This window comes from Aotus nancymaae, unplaced genomic scaffold (genome assembly GCF_030222135.1).
Source record: "Aotus nancymaae isolate 86718 unplaced genomic scaffold, 86718_ANA_hifiasm-v0.15.2.pri h1tg000092l, whole genome shotgun sequence".
NCBI lineage: Eukaryota > Metazoa > Chordata > Mammalia > Primates > Aotidae > Aotus > Aotus nancymaae.
Genome location: NW_026988507.1, coordinates 8,345,121 through 8,371,421, shown reverse-complemented (window position 1 = coordinate 8,371,421; position 26,301 = coordinate 8,345,121). Strand labels below are relative to the sequence as shown.

The 26,301-nt window shown below is 40.7% G+C and overlaps 2 long non-coding RNA genes across 2 annotated transcripts in view; one reads left to right on the top strand and one right to left on the bottom strand.

The window, feature by feature from the left end:
* LOC135271812 (uncharacterized) overlaps nt 1-26,301 on the bottom strand; it is a 235,845-nt gene that overhangs the window by 197,507 nt on the left and 12,037 nt on the right. The gene's annotated exons all lie outside the window — the stretch shown is intronic.
* LOC135271813 (uncharacterized) lies at nt 1,230-2,599 on the top strand. Its single transcript, XR_010339947.1, has 3 exons — nt 1,230-1,306; nt 1,759-1,827; nt 2,325-2,599. It is a non-coding gene; the product is annotated as an uncharacterized LOC135271813 (long non-coding RNA).

Below are 26,301 nucleotides of genomic sequence, written 5' to 3'. Positions count from 1 at the left end.
ACTACAGAACTATGAGAAATAGATGTCTGTTGTTTAAGCTGCCTCAATCTATGGTGTTTTGTTACGGCAGCCCAAGCAGACAAAGACAATTTCCCTCCCTCTGAGTTCGTCCTGGACCCACTGTCTTCACCATTACTTTGACTGCATCCTGGTCTGTCTTACAGTCTTATGTGTTTTAGGGTTAAGTCTAGACTCTCTGCTATGTTAGTGTTTTGAAATGAGGAACTATGTCCTTAAGGTCTGCTACCTTCTGTATTAGCCCCCAAAGTATTATACATACATTCATCACTTAGTTAAAAAGTGTGTATCAAGTAGCTACCATATACCAACCACACTGATAGACTCTGAGGAATAGAGAGATGACAAATAAGAAGTTTTTAAGCTCAGAGTTGAGCAGCAAAGCAGACAAAACAGGTACATACATAAACAAACCTAACAAATGCAATAAGCACAATCCTAGTGGCAAGTGAAATGTGTGGGCACACAAAGGAAGGAGTGACTCTTTTACTTGGTGTCAACTAAAGGGAAAAACATCAACGTATTTTTCCTTTGTGTGTGTGTGTGTGTGTAGAGATGGGGTCTCACAATGTTGTCCAGGCTGGTCTCAAACTGCCGGATTCTCCCAAAGTGCTGCAATTACAGATATGGGCCACCATGCATGTCTAAAAATATCAAGCTTTCAAAGATTTAAAGTTAGTTTTATTTAAAAGTCTTACTAAGGACTATAGACTGAGGCCTATAGCCCCGAAGCAGCCCTTTAGAGAGGTTCTGTCGGAGGTTCTATCAGACTGAGCCAGCCCAGTATTTTAGCAGTGGGCTCTACAGATAATGAAGGTTTAGTATGTGTAAAATCACATCAAACTTGTTCAGAAGTTATAGTAAAGAGGGATCACATCAAGATTTGGGTGTAAGAGTGTATCTGGTTATAGATTATAGAGGCATAATCACTAACCTTGTCAAACATTATCTTATGTGTAGGAAAAGGCAAGAAGTAGGGTCATTTATCTTATAAAAAATATAGTAACTCAGGCAAGAGACACGGGGCACCACGTGCTGTATCCTGTTTGGTCTGTGAAGCATCTCTCCAGAGAACTGCATGTGGTCACAGAGTCACAGCCTTTGTGAAATCACGCCTGCAGGCAGAAATGGGCAAATATGCCTTCTTACCTATGCTACTTTGTCTCACACTGGGAAGTGCAGATGACTCCCCAGATGAGACAGCATTTGATTGAGAGCTGAAAACAAGAGCTCCACAGATGAGGAGAAGAAAGAAGCTTTCACTCCAGGCAGGAGGAACAGTGTGAGGGTGAATACACAGTGTGGTAGAGGAAACCAGAATGGTCTGATGTAGTGTGTGGGAGTGGGGAATGAAGAAGGGGGGTTGGAAATGTGGAGAGATCAGACTAGACATATAGGTGAGATGCAAATCATGAAGGCCCCCAATTCCTGAATGAAACCCTAAAGGGCTTCTACCTAATGTTCTAAATTTTGGTCTGCTCTCAGCGATTTTTAAGCAGGGAAATGAGTGATCTAATCTGCATTTTGGAAAAGAATCCCTAGAAAAAGAAAATAACATAACATCAGAAGTAGAGCCTCTAAAGGAGAATAGTGAAGAGACTATTGTGATGGTAGGAATAAGGGAGGGACAAGGAGAAGGGAGAGGAGGGCAGCATGACGGAATCAGCAGAGTGTGGAAACCACAGCTGGGATTCAAACAATTACCACTGTTACATGATTTTTCTCTAACATATTCTGTAGCCCTGAACAAGAAAGGGTAACACACCAGCTAACAGATGGGAGGTTTTTCCTAAGTGCAGGATGAGAAAAGCAGAAGCCACTGGAAATCACCAGGTTACTGGAACTGAGAACATTGGTGAGCGTGTCGGGTGGGTGACTTTTCACAAATCCAGATGGGAAGAAAGGAAGAATCTAAAGGAATAGCAAGGGCTCACAAGAACAGATGTCCAATGAGGCTAAAGAATGGGTTGCAAAAAGAAAAAGAAAGTAGAAAAAGGATTTCAAATATTGAGTCATCTTATATGTGACAAGGCTACGGGTATAGCTACTTGTGATGAAATTAATCCATTAATGTAAAAAAAGAAAGAACTTCTTAGATGGAATAATTTTTAGGAACTGAGAGATTCGGTTGTTAAACAGGTCATCAAAAAGGACACTGAAGTCAACCAGGGTAATGACATGGGCTGGAGAGAAGCGGCAGACTGCAGGAAAAGCGCTGCAGTCCTCAGAGAATGGACGGGAAGGCTTAAGAAGCATACAGATGAAGTTTTGTATGAGTAAAGGAATTCTAATTTAAACAGTTTCAGAACTGCCATGAAAGCTGCAAAAAAAAAAAAAAAAAAAAACAGGTCTGAAAACATAATAGAAGCCAGGAAAATGCAAGTCCTTTCTCCTGACCATAGAGAATCTCTGGTGCCAATACTGGGACTCTGCTGCCAACTTCAGGCTTGAAACCAAGACTCCAGGAGCCTCTACCTCTCGGATTCTTCCAAACATCTCATCATGTCCTCTGATGACTTTGCAGTCACCTGCCACATCCTACTTCTGAATAAATCCTGCATTCCACCTTTCTGGGCCTATACCCAAGAAACCAAATGTTGATGGAGAAAACCATACAGGTAGTTAACTGGTCAATACTGCCAAAAACAAACAAAAAACCAAGCAAACAAAAACCGATCACATTTCTTCAGTAGACTCACATTGCCCTCCACCACACAAATATTTTATATCTCACTCACTCTCTTCAAATTTATCATAGCCCAACTTGACAGTCATTTACAACTCATGACCTTGCTTATACTCTAAGGAAAAAGAAGACATCACAGCTGAACACTGACATCTGCCAATCCCCAAACTACCAACTTAACAACACATGTACTCATCCTCTTTCTCCTATTACAACGGGGGAAGTATCTCCCCTTCTGTTAAAGGGCAATTGCATACATCCCTTTTTTTCTTCTCAGAAACTTGGCTCCTTCCATTATCCCCAGTCATTAACTTTCCCCAATATGTATTGGTGTATATATCACTCATTTTTTAAAAGGACATATAACACATACACACACACACACACACACACACACACACACACACACTCCCATATCCATTGCCATCCAGTGGCCCATTTTCTCCACTTCATAGCCAAATTTGGGGGGGTGGGGACTGTCTACTGTGGCTCTTCTACTTCATCTCCCACGTACTCTCTAAACCATCACGTACCAACCTCTATGCCAGTCTCAGTGAAACCCCCTTTGTCAATGTCATCAAAGATCTTCATGTTGTGAAACCAATGGAAACATCTCTCTAGGCTGAAATGTGACATGACTTGATCATTTCCCATCAACGTATAAACCATCTGTGTGCTGATGAGTTCCACATTCATATCTCCAGCTTAGATCATTTCTTCAAGTTCTGGAATTTCCTTTTTACTGCTTAGCTGATACCTTTAGAAGTCCGTGAGACATGCCTCGGATGTCTCATGGACTTCTAAAACAGTCCTCCAAACTGCCCTTCCCTTTCCTGTGTCTTCCTCTCCTCAGTAACTGGTACTATTTCCCACTCAATTCAATTCAGAGACATAGAGAACGTTGTGTTTTTCATTTGCTTCACTCCTACTATCCCGTCTCCTCAATTTATAATGTGAATGTATCTAAAGTCTGTGCTGTCCGCTCAGCTCTACTGTAAATCCCTTCCTGCAGTCTGTCACCTCCGTCCGAGGCGATAACAGCATTTTCCTCACTTGTGTCCTTTGCTTCCTGTCTTACCTGTCTCATTCTCCACGTGCCTGCCAGGATAAACTTACTATAATAGAAATTGGATCATACAAGTCTCTCCCTCGAAATCTTCTATGGATTCCTACTCCAAATGCACAATTCTGTCTTTCCTCTTCTGACTTACATCTCAAAACCACTTTCTCCACATTTGCCAAGCTCCAGTCACAACAGTGGTCATGCCATTTCTAGAAGAGATTCATACTACTTCTCATCTCAGGACTCTTATGTATGTTAATTCTTTTTAGAATGCTTTTTCCTCCCGCTTTAAATGGACAAACTCTTTCTCGTGCCTTATGTCTCAGCTGAAATTTTATATCTAAAAGGACTTCTTCGGTCACCCTAAAATTTATTTGTCTTAGCTCTTGTTTGTTTCCTTACATACTTTTATTATGACTGTAAGTTATTGCATTTGCTTTTTTATCTGGATTTCACTCATTAGAACATAAGTTTCCTGGGAACAGGAGCTATTAGAGTTGTATCTTTAGCATAGTAGCTAACATATTACAGTTTCTCAACATTTTTTGAAAGAATGAAACTAATCTTCAATTTTATGATTTTGAGAAACATATACAGCAAACTTGCGGTTAAGACAAGGATGTAGAATATGTGTGGAGGAGGAGAGGGAAGAGGAAGAACAACTGAAGCAAGTGAAGATAATACACAAAAATTAATGACTCCTTACTGCATACTGGGTGCTATCTCTTGATCAGATAGCAGAGGTGCAGATAGGAGCAAAATGAGATCTAGAATGGGACCAGGGAAAGGGAAGAAATCAACAGGAGTTTCCACCTTAAGTTGTCATGCTAATCACAGGGATAGATGCCAGGGAAGGAGGGAAACTGATGAATGAGCAAGAGATTGACTGACGAGACTAACCAGCCTCAGAATTTCATCTGGAAATTTACTGTTGAATCATGAGAGTTTCCCTCTATTTGTCAGGGGAGGAACAGGGGCTCGATGAGCAGCTGTGTATATAGTCCACATCCAGACACACTTGGCTGGGGTGGGAGAGGCATACCTGACTGGGCACACAAAAGGCAGGAGGAATGGATAGATCTAAAGCATAGACATTTAAACCCCAGCCCAGAGTAACTGCTTAATAAATATTTGGGCAGCCCTTAGCACAATGAAAATCCTTAGTAATTTTGAGAAAATCTTTCTAATACTGCAACTGACATTTCAAAATTAAAGTTACATGGTTCTAGGAAGCCATATAAACTCATCTTTTAAAAAATCAGCAAGTAAAATTTTTGCTCTGAATGATTAACAATACTTTGTTTTCCATTTTTTATGCTGACAATATTTCATCAAGCTACAATTTACATACAGTCATATGCACATCCTCAGTGTACAGCTCCATGAATGCTAACATATGGTTATGCTGCCCAGCTCAAGAGGACAGAGCAATACTAATACCTCCTTTGGCTTCAAGCTCAGAAACAAAAAATCCTTGTGCTAGATAATACCCATTATCAGTGCCACCATCCACCCTCAGTCTAAGGGAGCCAAGGTAATTTTGGTGTGGTTGAGTTAATGGCTGGAATAGAAAAGCCAATTCTAGTAAAGTTATCTTTACAAGGTCAAAAACCCAAGGGATATGTATTGCTTCATTCTTTTTCAAAAGAAGTATCAGCTGTGATAGCTCTATATTTAGAGGAAAATAAGAAAAACATTCTTATGCTTTGAAGAGTAACTTGTGGCTATGCTTCTCTGAAAGGTATTTTCCTTGTTTAGTCTGTTCCTGAAAACCAGTAATAACCCCAATTCTCCCGATTTGCTTTACTCCTGTGCCCCCCAGGGGAAGCCACATACGGTCCCGCCAGGTATGAAATCAGAGGGACCAGAGCCTCAAAAAATCTGTTCTTACGCTGCTTTTGCTTTCGTGCCTCTAACTCTCATGGGCTGGTCTGTGGTTTCCATGGCAATGATAGCTGGCAACAATGCTGGGCAGCCTTCCAGGAGCTGCGTTTGGAAGCGATGGGGCTAAAATGCATCTGTCAGAGGTAATAAAGAGTTCTCTGTGTGAACATTTCTGTCTGACTGCTCCACTCAGCCACCTGCGCAGGTTCAGAAGGTAATGAGTGTGGAGTGGGGTAGAAATCTGGGGTGGGGTGAGCCTATCATATGAAGAGTCTCTAGCACATGTCATGATGGGGCCATGAGCCCCACCCAAATGGGTGGCTTTGACCAGATGATAAGTTAAAAGCTGACACTGTGTCTGACCTCTGGAAGTCTTTACTAAAGACTACACTGATTCTCAGATTCACCTTTAAAAGCTGAATTTCTCATATTTTTACTCTCTGTCATCTCCAATAAGTTCCTTTTGCTGAATTTCCTATTTCTGTTAATGCTGTCACCATCTTCCTCAGCACACAAAGCTTCAGGTTGAGGATTCAATCCATTCTTCGAATGGAATCAAAAAAATCCTCTTTTTCATTCTCATTTTTTTCTTACATCTGTCCTTTTATAGTCATTCATTCATTCATGTATCCATTCATTCAAAACACACTTATGAGGCCCTACTATTGACTGAGGGTACAACAAAGAACAGATGGAAAAAAAGTTCAGTATCTTTGGATGGGCTTAGAGCACAGAACCAGGTGAGAGGCTATGACTCCCTATTGTGAAAACTCAAGTCAGATTTCTATCCACTAGACTAGGAATTTTTCCAGTTATAAAGATCAAGTAATACTTTGGTAGTCTGCCCATTTCTTTCATTTCTATGGGCAGGTGATTGATTAGCCACCACCAAAGACCTTGTAGATCTAAGTATCCTATCAATGTATATATCCCTGTTGCTATTAACTACTTCTACTTTGATGATACTTTATTTCTGGCAATTAAATGCTAGTGCTTGTGCTCTGCCACGGCAGGATTCCTTCATCCTCATCACAACAGCAACATTTCCCACTATCACCCCAGCCTAGAGAGGCAGCCACCGCTGAGTTTTTATCATATGCTGGTGCTCCAATCTCTGCTTTATGATTTCATGAAATGAGGGTGTCATGGGGTCATCAGGGGATATCCACTACAGAAGAGACTCTCAATATTCAGATATCCCAGGTGACATATTCTGTGAGAGGAAGTTACCTTCCCCAGTCATCTCGTGGTCCAGAATGCCAGACACAGAGAGTGTAGAGGAACTTAGCTACAGGGAATCATACTTTCCATGACTGAACTGGCAATTGCTACTCCTGAGTGTCTAACCTCCCAAGAGCAGAGATCAAAAGGGAGCTATTAATATACTATCATTTTTCCAAGAAACCAGAGAACCACCTGGTAGCTGATTACTCATATTGAAACTCTTCATCATAAGGGGCAGCCATGTGTGCTCATTAGAAAGTATATATATTAGAGTACAGATTTCTCTTTCCTATTATGTTTCTGCCCATCTCATTAACCTTGGACTTACGTTACATCTTGTTCATCATCAAGGCATCCCAGACAATATTTGCTTCTAAACAAGGAATTTATTCTATGGCAAAAGAAGCATAGCAATGGGCCCATGTACGTGGTCTTACCACGTACCACATCTCCCAGAAGAAGTCGCTCTGATGAAATAATAGAATGGCCAATTAAGGGCCAGTTGGGAGATAAAACCCTGAAAGGTTGGGGTTCTATCCAATAGAGTGAAATACGTGCTTTGAACCAGTGATCAATGCATGGTGCAATTTATCCCACAGCCAGAATCAAGGGGTAGAACTTGGGGATGGATTCTCCTACAGCTACACCTAGCAATCCACTGAGATAGTTTGTTACCTGTCTCTACACCTTTGGGTTCTGTTAATTTAGGAATCTTAGTTCACAAAGAGAAAGTATTCCACTTAGGCTTAGATGACCATTTGAAGCTTCTAATGCTACTAAACCAAAAGGCTAAAAGGGAATTTTATATACTGGCTGGGAAAATTGGGTTCTGCTACTGAAGAAGACAGAGAAGACTAGTTACAGAGCCTGTGGTCTTCTATGGGTGTCTCTTAGTATTCCTATGTGCAAAATTTTGGAAAACCCTGTCAACTAGATAAATGCAAGACCTCTGGGAATTCAGATCCTTTCAAGAATGAAGGCTTCAAGTAAGAAGTCTTGGTTGGGTGCAGTGGCTCACACCTGTAATCCCAACACTTTAGAAAGCCGAGGTAGGAGGAGAGCTTGAGCCCTGGAGTTTGAGATCAGCCTGGGCAACACAGGGAGACTCTATCTCTAAAAAATAAAATTTTTTAAAAACTCTATCAGCTGAACTTGGTGTGTACACCTGGATAACAGAGCAAGAAGCCTGTATCTTAAAAAAAATAAGAGAGAGAGAAAGAGAGAGAGAGACTCTACCAGCTGAATTGCTAGCTTACAATGAATGTAATATCAAATAGACAGTGGAAGAGGATTTGATATCAGTGATGACCTCATGAATAACAGAAATATGACTGTAATGAATGTCTACCTTTGCTTAATCTGTGTTTGTATCTATTGAGATATATATATATATATCTATCTGTCAATTCATGTTTCTTCCCCCTTTCTTTCCTCTATTATATTTAAGTACGACTGCTAGTAGTTAAGTTTATAACTTCATCTTTAGTTTACAGAATATTTAGATAGATATGCAGATATGCATGTGATTATTACACGAAATCTTTTTGGGGTAAAAGGTATTACAATCTTCATTTGTACGAAGTATAATTGCATCTTATTAGGCAGAGCACAAAGCTCTTATAATTGGTTAGTAGGATGGGGATTGATGCTGACTAACCAAGAGGATAGACAAGACTAGTTATGTGCCTATTTTCCCTGAGCTCCAAGTCCTGCTATACTCTGCAATGTTGGGCCTAGACTAGCTTGCCAGCTGGCCCTCTATTAGGTTCTGCTAATGAGAGGCACCAGAGGGATTAAAAGGTGGGAAGAGGAGAGAAGGGAAGTTCCTTCTGTTTTTAGTCCCTTCTGGCAATGCTCCAACAGCCACAGATGCCTGGCTCAGCCTCTGGCTTCTTCAATACTCCCAGTGCCAGCTTTTCCATGCCCCTTCAGAGGCACCTGCATGCACTCTTGGTAGTTCAGTGCTAGCCATGCCATCCTTCCTTACCCACTGAGCCAGGCCCCTCCATGGTCTGCATTCACCAGATCATGCCCTCTCCTCAGAGGCATAAGCACCCATTGGGCCACACTCCTCTGGAGATCCAGCACTCACCTGACCTTGCCCCTTCTTGGGATTCTGATCACCAACACTGAGGGGTCCCCAGGTCCTGATAACCCACCTCTTCCTTCCTCTTTCCTAGTCCTAGGTTAGTAACTGATTCCTGCAGTTATTCATATCAGTCATCTCAGAATTTCATCCAATGGTGTGCAATTAATTACCTCTATTGAGTCCCCTTTGCTTAAATACCTAGTTTGTCAGGTTTTTTGCATATGGTGGGTTCTTTCCCCTAACTAGACCTTGTTTGATACAGAGAAGAGCAGGTTTGGAGGGAAACACCTTCAAATAGTGATTAACACCACTATTTATGCATTGTCACTCCATTTATTCATCCATTCATTCTTCCACCCATCATATATTTCTCGAATTCTTATTGGGCACTCTACTAGGCTTTGAGACATAAAGGTGAACAGGTATGGTTTGTCCCAGCCAGTAAATAATTTCCTTAGGGCCTAGGGGAGGAAGCAGGCCATCCAACCAGCAGTAGCCAGAGAGTGTCATGGTGGGAGAGGAGCACTGACCTCAGTCAGGGTCGAGGGAGGCTCAGAAACAATTCCAGAAGCAGTGGCATCTGCACACACAACACATGAAGGGAAGAGATGCTCCAGGCAGAAAGAACAGCATGGGTAAAGAAAAACACGTTTGAGACAAAGTGGCAGGTTTAGTCCTCCCATTGGGATGGAGCTCAGATTGCAGAACATATGATGAGGAGAGGAAGGCAGGTGAGAAAGTGGAAGCGGGAGGACAGCCGAACGAGAGCCTAGTGGCTCTTGTAAGCCACAGCACCTTTTCCTCTCCTGTCTTCTCTCTTGTTCCATTCAGTGATCAGTGTTGGGCACACATTGCTCCTCTGACTTGTGGAAAAGAATGGAGAGTGGAGAGCATCAGCTTCTCAGCCTCAATCCAAAAGCCCCAATAACAACTGTTCCCCAGTCAAATTTGGCTCCTCAGAGTCAAATTTGGTTTCTTGCAAATTTGGCTCTGCACTCCAATTTCCTTCTAGATCTTTCTCTCCCCTGTCTTTTCTGGGTTCTTTTCCTCTCAGTCTCTCCACCTTCTTAAAGAACAGCAATTTTGTCCTCTCAATTCTTTTGAACCGATCTCATCACTCCCATCGAATTTGCCCATGCAGTTACCAGGGCCCACTGTCCTTAGTGAGCACCAGATTATACGCAGCAGAATCTTTTCTTGTCATGGGATGAATACAGTGAATAATGTGAGTAGGTGTCAGAAGTGTGAGTGAAAGAGCTGCCCCTGCTTGCTAGGGCCACAGTGAGGTTGGAGGAGGGAGGAGACGCTCTTAATGACCTGATCTGTATTTTCAGTGCCAGGAAGAGTGTGAACTCATCTAATCATTATTTAGTAAAAATATTTTTGTAAATAAAATACAGCCTAAGTACATTGGATAATTTTAAATTCATATCAGATGCAGGTTTTGAAGTTATAAGATTCTTCAACTTATGTAAACAACGTAATCCATGTGTAGTTACAATTTTTAAATGGAACTTTATGTCCCACTGATTGCCACGTTTACGCTCTCTGCATATCCCCACACAAACTACACTCTGGCACCAATATCTGAGCACTGTCATAGTGTCAAAATGTGTAGCCATCATTCTATCACCTCAAATCCAGAACACACGCAGAACTACACAACTATCCTGTCAATGTTATAAAGAGAATCATCAAAGTAAAATGCAAAATTACATGTGTGCAAAAAAAAATCTATTCCTCTCGCATGATCTCAAATTTAGTTTCCCTCTCTCCATACACTATATTATCATGTAATGGGATGATGAGTGCATTTTTGAATTTTCCAAATTTTCTACAATGCAACTATATGCCTTTTATAGTTATTGTTAGAACCTTCACATGAGCTATTCAAATACCTGGGCATATCTGACAAACAATGGAGTCAGTCTTTCTGATGTGTATTTGCACATACAAAAAAAAATTAGAAGGCTTCTTAGAGCCAAGAATGACAGCTTTGATCTAGTACACAAGCCTTGGTCATCAGAAAGGAGGGATGGTCCTGATCGCATTCTGAAGTGGGTCTCTTGGGTATGTCTGCAACTCTGGTTTCATATCTCCATTCTCTGAAGAAAGAGTGGCTACTGTAAAAGCTAACGTGTCTGTATGACTAAACATTCTTTATAACATCGGGGCTCAGGTGTAACACAAAACAAACAGTCTTCATTTATTCACGACAGAACGGCTTTGGCACCTGGAAGAATCTGGCAGGAGATGGTGGTGCCCAACAAAAGGATGCTGATTCTAGAAGTTCTAAAAGTGCTCACCTGTGAAGAGAAATGATTCTCTGCAGAAGCAGCAGTATTTCACCGTGGTTCTTGCAGAAGAGGTAAGAGTGCCCACTGGACAGAAAGAGGTGCCAGTTGGACCCAGAAGTAGCATCCAAAAAAAAAAAGTGTCAGGCACAAGACTTAGCAGGCATGGCAAACCTGAGGGAGGAAGACAGTGACAGAAAAGAGGACGATGAATAAAACCCCCAAGCCACCTGGCAATATGTGAGACACTCCATGGGAACGCCCAAGATAAAACAGAGAAAGAATTTTCAAGAAGCTGGAGCAAGAGTTAGTGAAACACAGAGTTGAGAAAAATATATCTCACAGCGTCTCATACTGGGTAGGCAATCAAGCTTTTCCTTTTAGAAAGGTAGATTTAAATGCCAGGAAAGAAGGAATAGAATGGAATGGAATGGAATGGAATAGAATAGGACAGGACAGGACAGGACAGGACAGGACAGGAGTAGAGAGACTTACTTATAAGTGTATTCTCTCGACAGTGTTACAATCCATCTTGAGTAAATTTTTATCTCCTGGTCCTTGCTCTGTCCTCTATAGCAAGTGACTCACTTGTCACTCTACAGCAGTGACTTATTGAACTATGTTTTATGGATTCCTGGGATTCAATCAGAGGCACCTCAGAGACAAAGTGGAGACTTGGGGGAGGGGCTCTATGTGGTTCCATCAGTGATCGTGCTTTGAGGAAGAAAAGGCTTTCTCAACTTAAAACAAAGTCACTGCTCTATGGCAGTATCATATAAGAAAACTCATCCTTCAAAACAGTAACCCTTAAAATATTTGGAGACACCTGCCACATCTCTGCTTATTCATTTCTCCTGAAGCCAAACACATCAGACACCTGTTCCTCAGCTAAGGCACTCCAGGCCCTTCTTCCTGCCAGCTGCTTTCTCACACTGCCCTCTGCTTAGCCCCTGTCCTTTTGAATATGTGTGTGGCTGGATCAAAATTCACAGACTCTGACCCAGATATGCTTTTTTAAAAATCATTATTATCATGATCATGTGAGCAAAATTAAGCTTTCCAGATAAATTAAACTTCTGATTTAAAATACAGACTGTTCTGCTGCAACACCTGTTTCTGTATCACCAATCACTCATACACAAGTGATGGATAGAAAGATGATGTCAGTGTAGTGCAGAAGCTGCTTTGGTTTATATGTCGCTTTCCACTAGACGAAGGAAGAGGAATTAGCAGGAACAGCATTATAACCATCAGCAGGAAAGGCGAATGCCTCAGTTTGACACTTGTACAGGCAGGAGCCTTTTAATCTGCATTTTAAGAAAATCAAAAACAGGTACCTATTAAAGAATTGTGGGGTTTTTAAAATAAGCATCTTCCTGACAGGGCGTGGTGGCTCACGCCTATAATCCCAGCACTTTGGGAGGCTGAAGAGAGGAGATCAGTTGAGGTCAGGAAGTCAAGACCAGCTTGGTCAACATGATGAAATCCCATCTCTCCTAAAAATATAAAACATTAGCCAGGCACGGTGGTATGCACCTGTAGCCCAGCTACTCAGGAGGCCGAGGCACGAGAATCGTTTGAACCTAGAGGCAGAGGCTGCAGTGAGCCAAGATTGCACCACTGCACTCCAACCTGTGCAACAGAGAGAGACTCTGTCTCTAAATAAATAAACAAATCAACATCTTCCCCAAGCTCAGAACTCCCCTTCCACCTGCTTTGTCTCAGCACAGCAACCCCACGTGTTTGCGCTCCTGTTTCTCAGACGTGTTATGCTCTGAAGCAGCCTGAAGCCACTGATCTGCCTGCCTGCCCGGGCAGTCTTTCTTAGCCCTGAGATCCACAGGATTACTGGGTTAGTGCCCTTGTTACCCAGTCATACCGATTTTTGAGTAGTTTGCCCCTAAACTTACTTTGCTACAAAGCTTGCTGCTCTTCCTGAGCAGTTTTACAGATTGCAAAGTTTTTTGCATGGAGTTAAAACAGAAAGGCCTATAGTTTCCTTCAGGTCACTATTCAATCAGTTCAAAATTTAAACTCTTCATAAGGGCGTTTCTCCCCTTTCAACCCTCTTCCCCTACACTTCCCAAAATGGTTTGTGAATTCAGAGACAGCTTATATATTCTAATGGCAGCAGGGATGCAAAAGGGCCTCTGATCTCATTCAGTACCCTGGGTCATCCCTGTCCTCTCTTGAGATGTTCCTGTCCATCTGGTCATAGGTCCTCTGGGCTGGTACTGGGGTGCCCCATCTTCCCTGGCATCTCTAGAGATTGCATAATCACCTGCTACTGAAGGGGAAAAAAACATGTTTTTTTCCTACAGAATCCAGTGGCAAAGTCCTGGCAGTATTCTCTCCTCCACCTGACCTCCAACCCTGACTAATGCATGGGCTTCCCAGCCCTTCTCCACTCCCCCAGGGAAAGAGGCAGGGCTCTCCGTTTACATGGTTCAGCCTGTGGCATGAAGGAAGCAATGAAGGGCACTATTTTAGACTCATCAATCTAGCTACGTCCCCAGCAATGCTGCTCCTCTGCTCTGCACTGTATCAATGAGAGCATGGCAGGGACTGTTGCTCTGTCTCATCCTCCACCAAAGGTCTGGCTTTTCCTATAGCTCAGTGTGCAGGCTGCCATGCCTGACCCTTGATATGTAAGGGGAAACTTTAGAAAATGGGAAATCCCTTTGTGTCTCAACACAGCTTGGTTTTCAAGATGATTATCTCTTTATAATTTCAAAAAACCAAATTTGAGTCTCAAAATTGAAAAATATTTTTCTCACTGTTGTAGGCTGTTATTTTCCCTTCAGCTGAAGGAATGATCGTCGGTGATTCAGAGCAGAAAAGCTATGGTTCAAGAAGGAACCTGGGAGTATCAAAAATCAAGATAACTTTGGTTTACCATTTTTTAAAATTTCATCAAGGTTTCATGTGATGTCCAGAACTAAACATGTAGGTCTGACCAGCAAAGAGTTCAGTGGGACTAGAACTGGGGATGAGTCAACCTCTACAAAGGAAATTCCTTTTTTATTACCCTTATTATGGGTTTGAATCATGCAACTGCGTTTTAAAAAAAGGCTGTTGGAAAAGAAGAAATGGGATCCATCCTTGGTTCCCCAAGGTCGCACACCAGCACTTCTGCACCAAGGATGCCGTTGGAAGAGCCCCATCTGCAGTTTTCATCTCCGTGAGGGTGTGCCTCTGCCCTAGCTGTGGCCCTAGTAACGTCTCTGTTGCTTTTACTTATCCTATTACCTTATGCCTGTAAGATTTTTTGCTCAAAGGAGTTCCCTGCAACTGCCAAGCACAGGAAATAAACGATGGCTGGGCTCCAAACCTCACCACACTGAACACCTTGGCCAAGGGGGTCCTGCTCCGGTCATGAGGAAGGCTGACTTATGCCGTTGAAGTCATCCTGATAGCCTGCTCTGCCCCACAGAGCACCTTCTACTGCCTTGCCCCTTCCATTCCTATGCAATGTGATAAAAATGCTTCTGCTCTTTCTTCTCTATAGTCAACTAATATGCTTCTGAAAGAGGGCTTCACCTCCAGAAAAAGATACAAGTGGCAAACATACTAAATTTCTCTGCCCTGTGTGCACATTTCATCATTTCTACTACAGCGACAGAGTCTTATGTACTGATGGTAAACAGAGAAACAGAGAGAAGAGGGTGGCAAAGATGGGATGAAGATTTACCCAGGCCTCTGAGCAAGCCTGGTGCCAAAATATTCTACTATTTGTAAATCAGCTTCCCATAGACGGTTCTCCACTCTACAGCCAGATGATCATTTGAAAGTGCGAATCCTGTCACGTTACTCCTCACCTCAACACCGTCCAAGGCTTCTCATCAAACTGACAACACAATTAAGTTCCTTACTCTGGCCTACAGTATATGAATCTGCTTCTCTCCCTGACTTTAGCTTCTACTCAGTATACCTCGCCACACTGGCCTTTTGCTGCTCTGGGATTCCCCATGTTTCTTCCTGCCTCGGGGCCTCTACCCTTGATTTTGCCTCTTCCTGGAACACACTGCCCTCAAAACAACTCACTGCTCACTCTCTCACAGTAAGGAAGAATTTCCAAAACTTCTTTTGTTCATTCAGTGAACATTCAGAAGTATTTTCATGCCTCTTATTGGGCAAAAGAAACACTGAACAGTTCCATGTATTAAGGAGCTCAGTTCATACAACATAATGAGCATTTATGGCCATTTTAAAAAATGATATGCATAAATTGAAATTTAAAATAATATTCTAGGCAGGGCATGGTGGCTCACACCTGTGATCCCAGCACTTTGGGAGACCGAGGCAGGCAGATCACCTGAAGTCAGGAGTTCAAGAACAGCCTGGCCAACATGGCGAGACCCTGTCTCTACAGATATACAAAAAATTAGCCAGGCATGGTGGCGTGTGCCATTAAACCCAGCTACTCAGGAGGCTGAGGCAGGAGAATCGCTTGAACCCAGGAGGCAGAAGTCTTAGTGAGCCGAGATCATGACCATGCACTCCACCCTGGGGGACAGAGCAAGACTCTGTCTCAAAAATAAATAAATATTTTAATTTCCTTTATAAATAACATAATCACTGCATTAGTTTCCCAGGACTACTTCCTAGCATATTCCTATGGTAACAAATTGCCATAAACTTTGCGGCTTTAAAAAACAGAAATGTATTCTCTCATAGTCCTAGAGACCAGAAGTCTGAAATCGAGGTGTCATCAGGGGCCCACTCACTACAGATGCTCTAGAGAGTAAACCTATTTCATACGTCTTGTAGCTTCTGATGGTTGCAACAATTATTGTCATTCCTTAGCTTGCAGCCAGATTACTCCAATCTCTGCCTTCATACCACTTTGTCTGCTGAGTGTGTCTGGGTCTAATCTCTCTCTGTCTCTCTTTTATAAGGATACATGTGATTCCATTTAGGATCCATTCAGATAAGCCAGGATAAATGCATTCTCTCAGGAGCCTTAACTTAATTACATTTTTTTTTACATATAAGGTAATAGTCACTTCTTCACTGTATGAAGTAACATTCACGGGTTCTGGAAATTAGGAAGTAAATATATTTGTCTCTACACATTCTAGTCTCCACATTTTTTCTGTCTCTACATGTACTAGTGGGATGTATGCACCTGTAGGGCAGTGCACAACTCCTCAAACTTTGGAATCATGTTGGACACTGCCACCTTCTTCTCTTCCTCTTGGCCTTCACTGTGTACTCATTCATTACCACAGCAACAACAAAAATTCAGCTTTGCAAAGATAAATCATCATTGAAAGGAAAGTAGCATAATCTCATGTGAAACTGTGAGAATCACCCAAAGCTATTAGTTTGTGCAGTATCTAACAGATGTTGACTAGTACTGCATTTCTCTCAAAACTTTGAAGTATCTGGTAGCAACCCTGTGAGTTCTTCGGAAGACAGTTTGGAAACTGTAGATTTAAGGTATTTGCTCAAATATCCTTCCTCAGAAAGACTACTACTCCTAGCCACCCTCCCTACCACCAGTACACCATTTTCTCTACTAGTTCACTCTGCTTTATACCAACTGACCACTTAGAACCATCTTATATTACGAGTTTGCTTATATCTGCTTCTCTACTATGATGTAAGTTCTATAAAAGCAAACACGTTGTCTTCCTCACCATCACTGTATCCTCACACTGTACCCTGACACAGCGCCTGGCACAGAACAGGCACTCAAAATGCTTGCTGAATGAGTGAATAAGGGATATAAATGGACACCTGGGGTCTCCACATCACAATACATAAAATACTGTACAGGTAATAGGTCTCTTCCATGTGCCTTTCAGGTACATATTTTCTGACTTTTCGTCTTCAGTGATGTCCAACCCTTTGAATGAGAGGGACTTTTTGCTAATCTGTGGTGATGGAATACACAAAAATTATGATGGACCTATTTTTTAAGCTCATCAACCATCATTAGTGTATTTTATGTGTGGCCCAAGACAATTCTTCTTTCAGTGGACCCAGAGAAGCCAAAGGGTTGGACACCCGTGATCTATATCCTTGAAAAGTACATGATCTCTCAGTGAAAAATCTCTTAGAGTATTTTTTTTTAACTTTTATTTTAGATTCGAAGGTACATTCAAAGCTTCTTCAACAATATGAAACGTATTTCTCTGAACTCTACAGGTCAGTGGTTGGTCTCATAGCAACAGCGTAAAAATGTAAGAACACTGACTTACAGTTGTCCTGTCTACACCTCGACATTCTGTGACATTAGGGGGTGAAATTTAAGACTCGATGAAAGAAGAGCTGGAAGGTCACATTAAAGGGTAAATAAGAGAGACACGCGTGCTTCAGTGAAAGGTGAGAGGCTGTGACCGATTTTCCCTGATAGCCTCCTTTCTCTGTCCCTAAATATGAAGACTTTGGAACAGTTCTGTGTCCTAAATATGGACCCGGCCACCAAACAGCTTGAGTCTGACATTCAGATGTCTATGTTCTCTTGAGCTAAAATGAGTTTTCATAAAGCGTAAAAGCTAATTAATAGCTTGCATTGTGTTAATTTTAGCAGGCAATGCATTTCAGATGAAATAATTGCCCTTTTTTTTTTTTTTTTTGGTTAGTCTTGGTTTAATTGAAACCAGTATCACAGTAAGGAGAGGAGAGGCCTCAGGTCAGGAAATGGTGGACTTGTTCACTCATCTTTTGACTCTCTTCCTCCATGTCCCCTTGAAATGGCAAAGGAAAAAAATGTATAAAAGAATTAACTGATTAATGACAAAATGAGGGATTTTGCCCTCAGAAATGAACTCGTGAAGCCCAAGAATTGAACTCTAACAAAAAAAGTATGTCATCTGCCTGAAGAGGAAGTCAGGGTGCTTGGCAAGGGAGCTGGGTCCTGAGAAAGATGCTAAGTCTGAGGTAACTCTGGAGCTCCAGGAGAGATCATAATAAAACCTAATGAAACAAAATGGGAAAGGAAAGGCAGCTTGGGAGTGAAGCCAACTAAAGCACTCCATTCCCAGAGTCAAGGTGCCATCTTCAGAGGCCCCACAACCAAGTCTACTGTACTGACGTGTGCCCCCAACCACACAGACTCCACAGCTAGGCCTCTTCAACAGCAAGGCCTTCTGGGTGAGCAGCCGCCCACATCTACCTGTACTAATCATACAGTTCTCCACTTGTGAAAATAAACAAACAAAAGAGCGTCTAACACCAAGGGAAATCAAAAAAAAAGAGAGGACAAAGACCCGGATGTACAACAGAAACAAGACAACGACTCCTAGTAGAGTCATTTCTCCTATGGAGAAAACAGACTTTTACAAGATTTAATTGGTATCCCAAAAAATATTCAAGAAGAAATTTCATCCTTAACATGAGGATAAGCTGTCACAAAAAAAGGAGTAATTCGAGAATTTTAAAAATTAAAGATGTGATGGTCAACTTAAAATAACGAATGTGCTAAATGATAATATGAAGATAGTCACAAATAGGGTTGGAGATAAATGAAACAGAGTTGAAGAAATCCTCTAGAATGGAGAACAAAAAGACAAAATAGTTGAAAATGTAAGAGAAAAAATTCAAGGGTGATACATTTTAAATGCTTACTATTCATTTGATAAGCTCTATAAACACAAAACAGATAATGGTATTGGGAAAACTATGAACACATAAAAGAAATAATAAAAGGAATGTGCCTCAGTTAAAAATGCCAAGGTCTTAAGGTTCACGCAACTGGCCATCTCCTATTAAAATTTCAAGGCAGAATAAACTATAGATCTAAGAAACTTCCAAAAAGAAAAAGAAAACAGGCTAACTGCAAAGGAAGAAGTCAGAGTCAGAACTACAAAATAAGGAGCAAAGTCCAGAGATGAAAGTCCTCTTGAATCTTTCATATAACAGCCAAATTATGAACAAAGTGTGAGGATTGTTTTAAAATGTTTTTTGATGCAGAATATCCCAAAGCTTTGATGCAGAATATCCCAAACATTCATGTTCCATATTTGAAAAAAAATAGAAATGTATGCTAGCAAAAGTTTAAAAAATAAACAGCATCTCACAAATAAATGACATAGAATATGAGGAACCAGAGCCATCCTGACATAGAAATAGTGAAGAAAGTGAAACGGAAAGCAAAACAAATTTATTTGATTGTCAAACTTTGAAAATTTCACCTCCAACAGCAAAACTTTAATTTGCTGCATTATTTTACCATCCACCTGCATCAAATTGTTCTACTTAGTTCTGTAGTAAATAACAGTTATGTAATTATGACAGTAATCATGTTAATTATTTTCTTTGTTTGAGAACCATAGAATTAGACAGAATATAAAAGATTTATTTATAAGTACAGAACTGCAGAGCAGAATGTAAATGTTATAAATAATGTACAATAATAAAAATCAGGAAATAGATGGAAAACAGTAGATGAAAGGTAATGTAAGAGCACTAAATTCCCCATTTTCATAGGAAAGTCAAAATATAATGTTGATCATTGATAAATCAAGAAGTGGAGGTATAAAAATATTATTATTTCAACTTACAGGGGAACGTCCAGAAGCACTAAAAACAAATACTGCCCAACACAGCTGCCTCTGGGAAGTAAGTCTAGGGACAGGGAGTGGAGAGACAAGGAGATTCCTTTTTTATTTGAGACTCTCCTGTACTGTTAAAATTGTTTACCATTTAGATTCATTACTGCTAGTATTTATTACAAAAAAAATTGTAGATAAGGAAACATTATACATGAAAAGCATGTTCTCGTCACCAGAGCATATATTTTGACCATTTAAACTGAAAAGTGAAAGAGATATCATTGTATTTTTAAATTTTTGTTTTTTATAAATTCTGAATTTTCAGGATAAAGTTTTGGAATCTTTCCAGCAGGGGTCCAAGTAGCTCTGGGTCTGCTACACGTGGTTATTTAGTAGCTCTGCTGTTATTTGCTGCTTTGGATTTAAGGATGAAAGACATTGGCTAAACTATGCAATGATCTGGAAGAGCAGGTTAAAACTGATATGTAATCCTTTGTCAAAGGGTTAAAAACTTCACACACAGGCAGAGCACAGTGGCTCACGCTTGTAATCCCAGCACTTTGGGAGGCCGAGTCGGGTGGATCACCTAAGGTCAGGCGTTCAAGACTAGCCTGGCCAATACAGTGAAACCCTATCTCTACTAAAAATACAAAACTTAGCTGGGTGTGGTGGCAGGCACCTGTAAACCCAGCTACTCGGGAGGCTGAGGCAAGAGAATCCCTTGAACCTGAGAGACAGAGGTTGCAGTGAGCCAAGATCACACCATTGCACTCCAGCCTGGGCAACAAGACCAAAACTGCATCTCAAAAAAGAAAAAAAAATAAAAAGGAACCTCTCATATACTGATCAATCAGATCAGCTAATGAGTCACAAGGACAAAAGGAATTTGAGTTTTCATTTGGAGACAAGTAAAACAGTAAAAGGGGGAAGCCAGTCCAGAGAGAATACCCTAGAAAGGACCCAAAGGGTGCCATAGAGTCATCTGGCATCAAAAGAGGAAAAAAGGAATGCAAGAATTACCTATTTCACAACAGTGCTTTAAGTGAGCCCTGAGTGTTGATGAAGCTAACATTTTTATTTTATTTTATTTTATTTTTACTTTTGAGACCCGGAGTCAAAGAAGCTAACATCTTACCCAAGGTTTGAACGTCAAGGTTCAGATCACTCCACTAAAGATGTCATTGACTGTACTACCCAGTCCTCTACTACGAAGATTTATCCAACCATCCTCAGGAACTAGGGCAAAAGTAATCAGTCTAGCTAGGCACAGCAGGATCCAGAGTGACCAGAGGCCAGTATGTTTGATAAATATCAAAGCTGACACAAAAACACATTGAACAATGAATCTTTTGTAAGAATAAAGACTATCAAGTACACCACATGAGGCACTGAAATACTGTTCACCCAGTATTAGGTAATTGCTCAAAATGTCTTGAGGAATAACAACATTTACTAACCTTCTAGTATGTTGACTTTAGGTATAATTGTATAAGGTCATTTGCATAGAGTTCTTTTTAGTTTGTACCTTCCAATGCCTTTTTCTTCTTTTAAAATTCATTTCAGCTACGTAGCTAGCAATACCTGGATGTACACAAACAGCTAGGTCAATCTGAAGGTAACACTCAGCACAACAAGAAACAGGTGACAGGGCCGAGCGCGGTGGCTCACGCCTGTAATCCCAGCACTTTGGGAGGCCGAGGCGGGTGGATCACGAGGTCAAGAGATCGAGACCATCCTGGTCAACATGGTGAAACCCCGTCTCTACTAAAAATACAAAAAATTAGCTGGGCATGGTGGCACGGACCTGTAATCCCAGCTACTCAGGAGGCTGAGGCAGGAGAATTGCCTGAACCCAGGAGGTGGAGGTTGCGGTGAGCTGAGATCGCGCCATTGCACTCCAGCCTGGGTAACAAGAGCGAAACTCCGTCTCAAAAAAAAAAAAAAGAAACAGGTGACAAAACACAAAACACGGCTGTGAATACAAATAACATGGGGTCACTTGAATGACAGAATCTTTTTTATTTTTATTATTGACGTTTAATCCAATGCATCAGAAAAAGTAAGTGTTGGAAAAACTCGATTCTGAGGTTTCTAAAGCAAAAACTACACCTTGACTTAATGGGCAAGGGAAGAAATCTAAAAGCATCTTGCTGTCAAATGTAAACAAAAAGGAAACATTCCCTGAGCCATCAAGAAAGTAACAGCCCAGGTAGGATTGGCCAGGGCTGACAATAATGAGACCCTAAACCTCTCAGCCTCCAGCCAACTCCTCAGGCCTCATGTGAACCTGTAATAACCTTCCACCACTTCACAGTTGCCTCTAGGGTTCTTTGGAACACTGCTTCCTTTCTTCAGTTTAACTTACTCTGGGAACTCACCTCCAACCAAGATCACCTGCAGTAATTCTTGGAAAACAAATAGAATAGAATACCTGATTGGCAGACACAATCAATATGACAAAATTTAAGGAGAGAGCAACTTTTGTTACCCTGTTGCTTCTATGTCCTTTGATTTCATGTTGAAGGCATATGGGACATTTTTTCTCTGTACTGCAAGGATAGCATAGTTTTGAAATTTGCTACTGCTGGGTTGAATACTTGCTCCGTTTCTCTGACTCTTTCCTTTGACAATAGTTCCCGGTATGGGATCTGAATTTCCATAACATATTTATTAGATAGTTCACCACAATGCCAGTATCTCGTGAGAACACAAGAGCCCTACTAATTACAGATCCAAAGCATTCATTAAACTATTTTGAAACATGATGAGTACCACTCTATAACATAAAATAAGGTACAGTGTATACATGCATGCCTGCTTATTTACTGGTAATACAGATTTTAGTGTGCACTTGTCACTCACTTTAGGTTCTCATTATTGTCCTGCTTGCCCTAATTCGGTGATGTATCATCTTCCTGCATTTGTCTAAATCAGTTCAGCAGCAGATAAATCAAAGCTTTTCTTGCCCTTGCCCTTCCAAGCTGTTCAAATCATCCATCTGACCATGGAAGAAAGGACATAACTACTTGCTTGGAAGGAGAAAATATCTACATTAACTCTATAGCAAACCACTTCTGCATTGATGTGTGCAAATATGCATGTGGTGTGAGTGTGTGTGCACCTATGCATACACACTAAAGCCACACATCTCGGAACAGAGTCTGAAAAAAAAACACGAAGCCACAAAATGTTGCTTTTTTTTTCTTTCTGAAAAGAGAAAAGCAGGTTCCAATTCTCCTCTTTTAAGAACGAAGTATGTGTCCCAACATTTCAAAAGCTATATAAGATCCTATTTTTATATCCTCATGAGCTGTGGGAGCTAAAAATTAATTGGTTCTTTAACTGGCAAATCCTTTGACAGACAATATAGCCCAGAATTCAGAGTCCTAATACATTCTTCTCTTCGTGGTTCAACAGAGAAAGAATCACAAACCAGGAAAGACGTCCTGGGTAGACCTAAAGGATTTGGCCCTCCCTCTTGCCTCTTTTAATTCTTTTCCTCAATCCCCCCTCACTTTTTGATATTTTATTTTACTTTCTTTTTACCTTTGGACATTTTATCTCTTCTTCTAGGAAGTATGTTATTGGAATTTTTTTTTTAAATGTGACCAGTAAGAGTTATGACTGTGACGGGGAGGCTAAGGAGCGGTTGGAGTTTCCACCACAGCCTCCAACTGCCCTGCAGAAATCTGCAGCTGAGAAACGGCAGCATCTGCTCCATTTCCAACATTTCTCTCAGGACAGGGGCTACATCCACTCCTTCACTCAGTGGCAGCACTAACTCTGTTGCTCTTAGAGCATTTCTGGCATGTCAGAAATGAAACCAGGCATTTGTCTCCTCTCACATTCTGCAGAGTATCGTGCAAAACTCCACTTTTTTGAGAAATAAGGAAGTCAATAGACGAGTCTTCCTGTCTTGTAGAGTAATCAAAGCACGCTTCTCTGAACTGGTTTTACTCTACATTTGTGCCTAGGGTAGAATCTAAATTGAGCACTGTAAACTTTCTAGTAGGATTCTGAATTTCTCTGGAGGCAAGAGGTAACTGGATGTGGTCATACCTTCCATTATTTCCATTTATAATTTTATTCAAAATAGCACTCCTCTCCCCAGCCTGTTTATTTTCTTATTTTTAACACAATTTTTTGAGCTATGAACCTAATTTTTGAAAGTTGGTTATAAAAGAAATGTCATATATTAAGTTGGTACAAAATTAATTGCGGTTTTCGCTTGCAATTAATTTTACACCAAAATTAATTGTTTAGAGGTTCCATGTAATGTGTCTAGGGGTATAGTGCTGGGTGCACACACACATATACACAATCATATGACACCAACACATGTACTCTCACTCTGGTTTTGGAAGTCATTGTTGATTCTTTGTGGTTTCATCAATGTACCTAGGTTCATTGTGTCTGTAGTATTCTGTTTTTATACTGATTCTGTCTCCACTTTCTTGTCCTAAGAAATAATGACCTGATATTTCATTGCACATCACTCAGAGGAGAGAGAATCTGATAACCCTAGAGGTTCATTTACTCCTTTGGTTTGGTAGTTTAGGAGAGAGCTGGCTTAACAGAGAACAGCTGATAGAAGCCACTGGATTCCAGAAGGTTCCTCTTTGAAACAAAGCCATTTCTCTGATCAGGGAGCAGCTGGGATTACATAATGGCATAGATGTAACCTGCTCCTGCAGTACCAATTATGTGTAATATCACAGGTCCAGGGTTCCTCTCCATGATACATCAGCCATGATACATGCAGTCCACCCCTGGCCAGCAGCACCAGCCATGGCATACTGAGGTTCCCTGCTACTTCTCTGTTTATAAATTTTCCTCAATAAAACCTGTTTTATATTTTCACAGCCATTGGCCGTTGCGGTGCATTTCCTGATTCCCCCTCGAACAGCTACTCCAGTCCCTAGCTGGTGCCTCTTTGCCTGGCTTGTCCTCACAAGGTCTTCCTCACAGTCAAGAGAGATGGTTTATACGCCACATTGTACAGGTTTCTCAGGCTAGTACTAAGGCAAACATAATAGCATTAATGTTCATCTCACACCATCATCTTTTTTCCAAAATAAACGGTTTTCTGATAACATCACTTTCAAGCGTATTATCAAGGCAAGTCCCATTCTTCTAAGAATTAGAGGGGTTGTGAGCCCAGAATGGATTAAGTAGGCAGCTTTTTCTCCTACCATAGCCATGTGCAGGTTAAGAACATTTGGCTCTAGTTACTCAGATTTCTGCCCTAGCTCTCCTTTCCCAGCTGGTTTGCTCTTCTATTCTAGGGCAAATGTATGTGTGCTGGGGGCAAGGTAGGATGATAGAATATACTAGTCATGATTCTAATGTTATTCCAAATCGTCAAAGCAGGTATTTAGGACAATCACCAGTTATTGCCTGCTGGATCTAAAATTGAATACTCACCAAGGAATATTGTAAATAACCAAACAGAACAGAAAGTCACAACGTTATGGTACGTTCTCCTGTATATAAAACCCCAATTAGAAATTGTAGCTCTAGATGTCAAGCATAAAAATAAAAATTATGTAATAGTCTATTTTTAAAAAGTTTAAATAAAGATATCAGCAACTCGCCAAATATTTTATATACCAAAGGGAATTTAGGAAAACAAAATCCCTTATTCTTTATACATTTCAATGAAATCTTAAAACAGCACATGTTCCACACAATTTAGTCAGAGATCTCAGAGGATTCAGCAATATAATCATGGAAAGAGTGTTGTTTCAGAATGAAGTCTTGACAAGCAGTGAAAAGAAAATAAATGGATTACAACAAGCATACTAAAAAGGAAAAATAATGTTAGATAAATCTCCCCAAGAAACTAGTGATAAAGAGATAGATTTCCAACTGTTTTCTTTTTAATCTGCTTTGTTTTTTATTTCCAAGTAACATGTTCAACTCAAAAATAAAAGATACAATCAAATAGAATTACTTGCCAGTTTATTTCAGGAAACCTTAGTATTTTAAAATAACAATAACAAACAATAGTATATTTCAGGGCTTAGAGCTGGTTTATTAAAAGGTTCAAGTTATAGAGATCTAAAAGCAGGGATGGGGACAAAGGCCACGGTACATTAATAGTGCTTTGTAAATAGCAAGTTTTCCTAATGGGAAAATAATTTAATTAACATAAAAGCACTGAACAATTAGTGGTCCTTATCTGGCTTAGGACCCACCAACTCAATTATGGCTTGTAAGCGCATTAGTTGAGTTTAAATTTTAGAAACTTTGGAAACCATTTAATTTTTCTCTGAAACCTTAGAGAAAAAGGATAGTCTGTTGTGTACAGTCAGAATATGCAATCACTAGCAGGAGCCTAATTGACTATGTTCTGCAGAAAGGAATGTGATTGAACTTCAGTATTTACAAAGCACCAGGTTAGGGAGGGCAGAGTCCCAGCCTGCATTTTCATTTCTGTATGGTATAGCTGAAATGTAGCATTGATACCTACAAGTCTCCAGCAAGGGCTGGGAAAATGTGGGGGATTCACAGCTGATGCTTTTTTTTAAACTTTGAAGAGG